This window comes from Hemitrygon akajei, chromosome 1 (assembly GCF_048418815.1).
Source record: "Hemitrygon akajei chromosome 1, sHemAka1.3, whole genome shotgun sequence".
NCBI classification, from domain to species: domain Eukaryota; kingdom Metazoa; phylum Chordata; class Chondrichthyes; order Myliobatiformes; family Dasyatidae; genus Hemitrygon; species Hemitrygon akajei.
Window position 1 is genome coordinate 28452786 of NC_133124.1, and position 7466 is coordinate 28460251.

General features: G+C 41.6%; 1 protein-coding gene across 1 annotated transcript in view; it reads right to left on the reverse strand.

Moving 5' to 3' along the window:
• LOC140725104 (uncharacterized) overlaps positions 1-7466 on the reverse strand; it is a 523726-nt gene that overhangs the window by 513967 nt on the left and 2293 nt on the right. The window lies entirely within an intron of this gene.

Below are 7466 nucleotides of genomic sequence, written 5' to 3' on the forward strand. Positions count from 1 at the left end.
GTAAAGAAATTCCCCCTCGTGTTACCCTTAAACTTTTGCCCCTCTCAACTCATGTCCTCTTGTTTGAATCTCCCCTACTCTCAATGGAAAAAGCCTATCCACGTCAACTCTATCTATCCCCCTCATTATTTTAAATACCTCTATCAAGTCCCCCCTCAATCTTCTATGCTCCAAACAATAAAGACCTAACTTGTTCAATCTTTCCCTGTAACTTAGGTGCTAAAACCCAGGTAACATTCTAGTAAATCTTCTCTGTACTCTCTCTATTTTGTTGACATCTTTCCTATAATTCAGTGACCAGAAATGTACACAATACTCCAAATTCGGCCTTACCAATGCCTTGTACAATTTTAACATTACATCCCAACTCCTATACTCAATGCTCTGATTTATAAAGGCCACATACCAAAAGCTTTCTTCACCACCCTATCCACATGAGAGTCCACCTTCAGGGAACTATGCACCATTATTCCTAGATCACTCTGTTCTACTGCATTCCTCAATGCCCTACCATTTACCATGTATGTCCTATTTGGATTATTCCTACCAAAATGTAGCACCTCACATTTATCAGCATTAAACTCCATCTGCCATCGTTCAGCCCACTCTTCTAACTGACCAAAATCTCTCTGCAAGCTTTGAAAACCTACTTCATTATCCACAACTCCACCTATCTTAGTTCATCTGCATACTTACTAATTCAATTTACCACCCCATTATCCAGATCATTAATGTATATGTCAAACAACATTGGACTCAGTACAGATCCCTGAGGCACACCACTAGTCACCGGCCTCCAACCTGACAAACAGTTATCCACCACTACTCTCTGGCATCTCCCATCCAGCCACTGCTGAATCTATTTTACTACTTCAATATTAATACCTAACAATTGAACCTTCCTAACTAACCTTCCATGCAGAACCTTGTCAAAGGCCTTACTGAAGTCCATATGGACAACATCCACTGCTTTACCCTCGTCAACTTTCCTCATAACCTCTTCAAAAAATTCAATAAACTTTGTCAAACATGACCTTCCACGCACAAATCTATGTTGACTGTTCCTAATCAGACCCTGTCTACCCAGATTATATACCATCTCTAAGAATACTTTCCATTAATTTACTCACCACTGACGTCAAACTGACAGGCCTATAATTGCTAGGTTTACTCTTAGAACCCTTTTTAAACAATGGAACCACATGAGCAATACGCCAATCCTCTGGCACTATCCCCGTTTCTAATGACATTTGAAATATTTCTGTCAGAGCCCCTGCTATTTCTACACTAACCTCCCTCAAGGTCGTAGGGAATATCTTGTCAGGACCCAGAGATTTATCCACTTTTATATTCCTTAAAAGCGCCAGTACTTCCTCCTCTTTAATCGTCATAGTTTCCATAACTTCCCTATTTGTTTCCATTACCTTACACAATTCAATATCCTTCTCCTTAGTGAATACCGAAGAAAAGATATTGTTCAAAATCTCCCCCATCTCTTTCGGCTCCACACATAGCTGTCCACTCTGATTCTCTAAGGGACCAATTTTATCCCTCACTATCCTTTTGCTATTAATATAACTGTAGAAACCCTTCACATTTATTTTCACCTTACTTACCAAAGCAACCTCGTATCTTCTTTTAGCTTTCCTAATTTCTTTCTTAAGTTTCTTCTTACATTCTTTATATTCTTCGAGAATCTCGTTTACTCCATGCTGCCTATATTTATTGTAGATATCTCTCTTTTACCTAACCAAGTTTCCAATATCCCTTGCAAACCATGGCTCTCTCAAACTTTAAACCTTTCCTTTCAACCTAACAGGAACATAAAGATTCTGTACCCTCAAAATTTCACCTTTAAATGACTGCCATTTCTCTATTACATCCTTCCCATAAAACAAATTGTCCCAATCCACTCCTTCTAAATCCTTTCGCATCTCCACAAAGTTAGCCTTTCTCCAATCAAAAATCTCAACCCTGGGTCCAGTCCTATCCTTCTCTATAATTATATTGAAAGTAATGGCATTGTGATCACTGGACCCGAAGTGCTCCCCAACACATACCTCCGTCACCTGACCTAGTTCACCTAACTCACCTTTCAGGACCTCGTCACTCTTCCTACCCAAGTCATTGGTCCCTACATGGGCCACGACATCTGGCTGCTCACCCTCCCTCTTGAGAATACTGAGAACTCGATCCGAGATATCGTGCACCCTGGCATCAGGGAAGCAACAGACCATCCAGGATTCTCCATCCCTTCTACAGAACCTCCTATCTGTCCCCTTAACTATCAAATCCCCTATCACTACTGCTCTTCTCTTTTCCCTCCTTCCCTTCTGAGCTGAGGGTTCAGTCTCAGTGCCAGAAACACAACCACTGCAACTTGTCCCTGGTAGGTCGTCCCCACCAACAGTATCCAAAACGGTATACTTATTGTTGATGGGAACGGCCACAGGGGTGCTCTGCTCTTCCTGTCTATTCCCCTTCCCTCTCTTGACAGTCACCCAACTACGTGTCTCCTGACTCCTAGGGGTGACTATCTCCATGAAACTCCCGTCTATTTCTGCTTCTGCCTCCCGAATGATCCATAGTTCATCCAGCTCCAGTTCCCTAACACAGTTTGCCAGGAGCTGCAGCTGGATGCACCTTTTGCAGATGTAGCCATCAGGGACAACAGTGTTCACCCTGACTTCCCACTTACTGCAAACAGAGCACTCAACTGCCCTAACTGCTGCCTCCATTACCTACTCCTAATCTAATTAGATTAATTAAAGGACTTACCTGTCCTTACCTTACCTGGAGTGAAGCTCGTACTCAGCCTCTGCTCACTATTTAAATTCTCCCGCTGCCTCACGGGCTGACTTTCACGCGCTTGCCCAGTTGTGCCCCGTTCAACCTCGCCTCTGCCTGTCCTCGCCGAAGCCTTTTGAGCCAAAGCCGTTCCACTCTGCTTCAGTCCGCTACGACGATGGCCGCTGTATATGGCATTCTTCCTTTTTAAACTTTTAGCGCGTTACATCACTCGCCTGCGCAGTTTAGCCTCTTTGCCGTGATTAGTTAAAAAAAAGCTTCTCTCCGAGCTTCTTTTACCTCTTCCCTCTCCGCCTCTTGCTGCGATTTGACCGGTGGTTAAATCTTGAACCAGTGGGGATCATCTCACTCAACTTCACTTGCCCCATCAGTGAATTGTTCCCATAACCTATGGACTCATTTTCAAGGGCTCTTCATCTCATATTATTGGTATTTATTACATTTTTTCTTTTGTATTTGCAGTTTGTTGTCTGGGAGTGATCCCTGCAGTCTCTACGCGACTCCCTTGTCCATTCATCCCCCCCCCCCCCCATCCTTTCCCACCGATCTCCCTCCTGGCACTTATCCTTATAAGCGGAACAAGTGCTACACCTGCCCTTACACTTCCTCCCTCACCACCATTCAGGGCCCCAGACAAGTCCTTCCAGCTGAGGCGACACTTCACCTGTGAGTCAGCTGGTGCGGTATATTGCGTCCGGTGCTCCCAGTGCAGCCTTTTATATATTGGCGAGACCCGACACAGACTGGGAGACCGTTTCGCTGAACACCTACGCTCTGTCCACCAGAAAAAGCAGGATTTCCCAGTGGCCACACGTTTTAATTCCACGTATATGTCTATCCATGGTTTCCTCTTCTGTCAAGATGAAGCCACACTCAGGTTAGAGGAACACCTTATATTCCGTTTGGGTAGTCTCCAACCTGATGACATGAACATCGATTTCTCTAACTTCCGTTAATGCTCCTCCTCCCCTTCTTACCCCATCTCTGATTTATTTATTCCCCCCTTTTTTTCCCTCTCTCTGCCCATTGCTCTTTGCCTGTTCTCCATCTTCCTCTGGTGCTCCCCTCCCCCTTTCTTTCTCCCTAGGCCTCCCGTCCCATGATCCTTTCCCTTCTCCAGCTCTGTATCCCTTTTGCCAATCACCTTCCCAGCACTTAGCTTCACCCCACCCCCTCCTGTCTTCTCCTGTCATTTTGGATTTTCCCCTCCCCCTCCTACTTTCAAATCTCTTACTATCTTTTATTTGTTAGTCCTGACGAAGGGTCTCGGCCCAAAACGTCAACAGTGCTTCTTCCTATAGATGCTGCCTGGCCTGCTGCGTTCCACCAGCATTTTGTGTGGGTTACCTTAGGGGTAAGTTGCTTTACAAAAAAAAGTTGATATCTGGAATGTGATGCCAGAGGAATCAGACACAAATAATACATGCAAGACATTTAGACATGCACATAAATAAGGTATAGAAGGAAATGGTCCTAACGTGGGAAAAGCAGATTAGTGTTGATGGACAAAATGGTCTATTTCTGTGCTTCACAAATCTTTGACTTAATAGCTATAAGCAACATTCCAAATTGTCTGCTAACATGCTCATTACAACTGACATATAATTGCTTTTCCTAGGTCTCTGTTAATAAATGAAAATATTCTGCTTTTCTTCTTAACCATCTTTAATGTCTGTTCTGCCAACTTCCAGAAACTCTCCCATGGGATACTGAAATGCCACTCCTTAGTATCCTACCAACAATATACCTGCAGAAACTGTTTTCCAGTCACAAAAACTATTGTAAAATATTAGCTTTCACTTCTTACCTTTAATTTCCTCAAAGTCATTTCCTTTGAGCCTTTTACATTTTTGGTAATCTGCCACATAAGATCTTTTCAAAGGCTTGGCTAAAGTACTTGCAGGCTATATCAAGAACACTGCGCCTCAATAACCTAATCTGTGTCATCAGAATAATAGACCCTCACAGCCGTTGCAGTTAGGCTATTAATTACTCAGACTTCCTTATATCCTTTTTGTGAATAATGGCACAAAATCAGCACATCTCCAGCACCATTCACATGCCCAAACACCATTGGAAAATGACAGAGATCCCTCAATCTGTTCTCCCTTGCTTTTCTTAGCAGTTTTGAATAAATTGCCAAACTTGGATGAAACATATCTGATTTGAAAGTTGCAAACCCCCTTAATTTCTCTTCTCTTGTATGTATATATTTCTTTTCAAACTACAGTGTCTCCATTGTCTTTGTGATATAAAACAAGGTAATGGCTGATTGGTGGTTGCACTCTTTACTTTGTTATCCTCTTGGGGGGGGGGCGGGGTGGAACTTCATTTACATGACAACAAAGTTTTGATTTTACTTCTGATTTGTTAGGATACACGGAGCTATTAGACCCAGACAAAAGTCACAACAGATTTAAATTTCAGAGATTTAGCAGGAGACAATCTTTGAATCTACAGACTGATACTTGTATAAGATTTCAGCAGAATGATGGAAGATTGATTAAAACAAGTAAACCTGCAGAGCTGAAAACAGGCATTCTTAGTAACATTTTGGATATAAATTACATGCAAACCCTAAAGCAAAACCTGACACTTAGATTGTACATTCATAGGCAACAGATTTCTGTTATACAAGTCACTGTTAAATTTAAATAATGGTGAAAGGTGGTGCAGATTTTGACTGTAGCTGAATAAGATGATTTTTGATCAAATTTTAATGAAAGAAATTGCTCGTTGATTGACACCCAACTGATAAGTACACAACCACAAGTCAGATCTTGGCAAAAGTAGACTGGCAACACTTACTTGTAGGTTAGTCTACATCCAACAAATGAGGGTTATTCAAAAATACAATAAACCTGATTTTGATTCTGATGAAATTGGGAGTTCAGGATCTAGTGTTCCCATTAAGATGCAGGGCAAGAACAACAAGTCTAAGGAATACTGGGTATCGAGGATGCATAGTAATAAATTTTAAAAGTAAGCTAATGAGAACTGAAAAAGGGAAGGGTGACAAGAGTATAGGGAGTACTGAGGGGGTACTTCGAAAAGAAATTTGGCTGACAAAGAGAAAGCAATAAATAACACTAAAATCCATTTTGCAACTGTATTGAGGCAAGAGAGTAATTAAGAATAACAGAGCCAGAGACCATAGAAATGGCCTTACATGAATATGAAAGACATCATAATTGAAGAAATCAAGCCACACGACATTGAAATTCCAGAATAATCTATTACTAAAAGGGTACTAGAGTCAAAGCAGACTCAATAGGTGGCTAAATGTACAGAACCTGATTAGGTCTATACCAATTGTGACAGGAGGCAAGAAGGGTAATTAATAGGGCTTCTATAAAGATTTTAAAATTTTGGCTAGCGGTAAGCGAATTATCAGATGACAGGAGGTCAGCAAATGTAGTAGCTTTATTCAAGAAGGGCAGTAAGAATAAGGTAGCAATTACAGATCGCGGAGTCTGACGTCAGTGATAAGAAAATTATTGGACAAATTTCTAAAGGACTGAATTCAAAGGTTCACTTTTTAAACAAAGTATACAACTCTGAGATTCTTCAATTCTCCAGTTAACCATGAAACCAAGGAAGGAAAAAAAAGTAGCACGATCATCAACCCCCAAGTCCCACCTCCCCACACAAAAACAAATGAAAACAGAACAGGCACATTGACCCTCAAATCCCTCCTCCCACACAAAAATAACAAATCAGGCACATCGACCCCCAAAATAAATCTGAGGGTTTGGAAATCTGGGAGTTGCTAGAGTTCCTCCAGCATTTTGTGTTCGTTGCTTTGGATTTACAGCATCTGCAGATTTTCTCATTTTAGCAGTCTTATGTCTCCTTTCAGTTGGTCAGCATAGCATCTTGCCTGAATAATCTGACTAAATCTTTCAAAAGTTAACTAAGTGCATCAATATAGTGTGGCTGGTGTTTATAAAGCTTTCAATAAGACCCCAGGTGTGAGATTGGTCACTCCTATTGTGATACACAGTCTCAACCCCAAACATCAACTAACCCTTTGGCTCCACCCACCAAGTTCCTCTAGTAGTTCACTTTTTTTCTGCATGAGATTGGCCAGAACTATTAGAGCCCAGGGAAAGTTGGCAAATTTGTTCCAAAATTCACTTGTTGACAGGAGGCAGATGGTGATAGTGGCAGGTTGCATTTCGCTTTGATCAGTACTCAATTACTGTTTGTTTATTTTCATTCTTCATTTGTGTGAATATATACTTAATGGCCACTTTAGTAGGTACACCTGCTCATTAATGCAAATATTTAACCAGCAAATCAATGAACAAACCATGCAGAGCATGGCCAAAATTCAGTTGTTGTTCAGTGATCTAAGTGACTTTGACATTGGAATGATTGTTCTGCCAAACTCCAGTCTCCTGGGATATTCACACATAACTGTCTCTAGAGTTTACAGAGAATGGTGCGAAAAACAAAATAAATCCAGTAAGCAGCAGTTCTGTGCGTGAAAACACCTGGTTACCATGAGAAGTGAAGAGAATGGCCAGATTGGTTAAACAGACAAGGTGATGGCAGCAACTCAAATAACCATGGGTGTGCTGAAAAGCATCTCTGAATGCACCACACTTTGAATCTTGAAGTGGATGGGCTACAGCAGCAGAAGACCATAGGGGGGT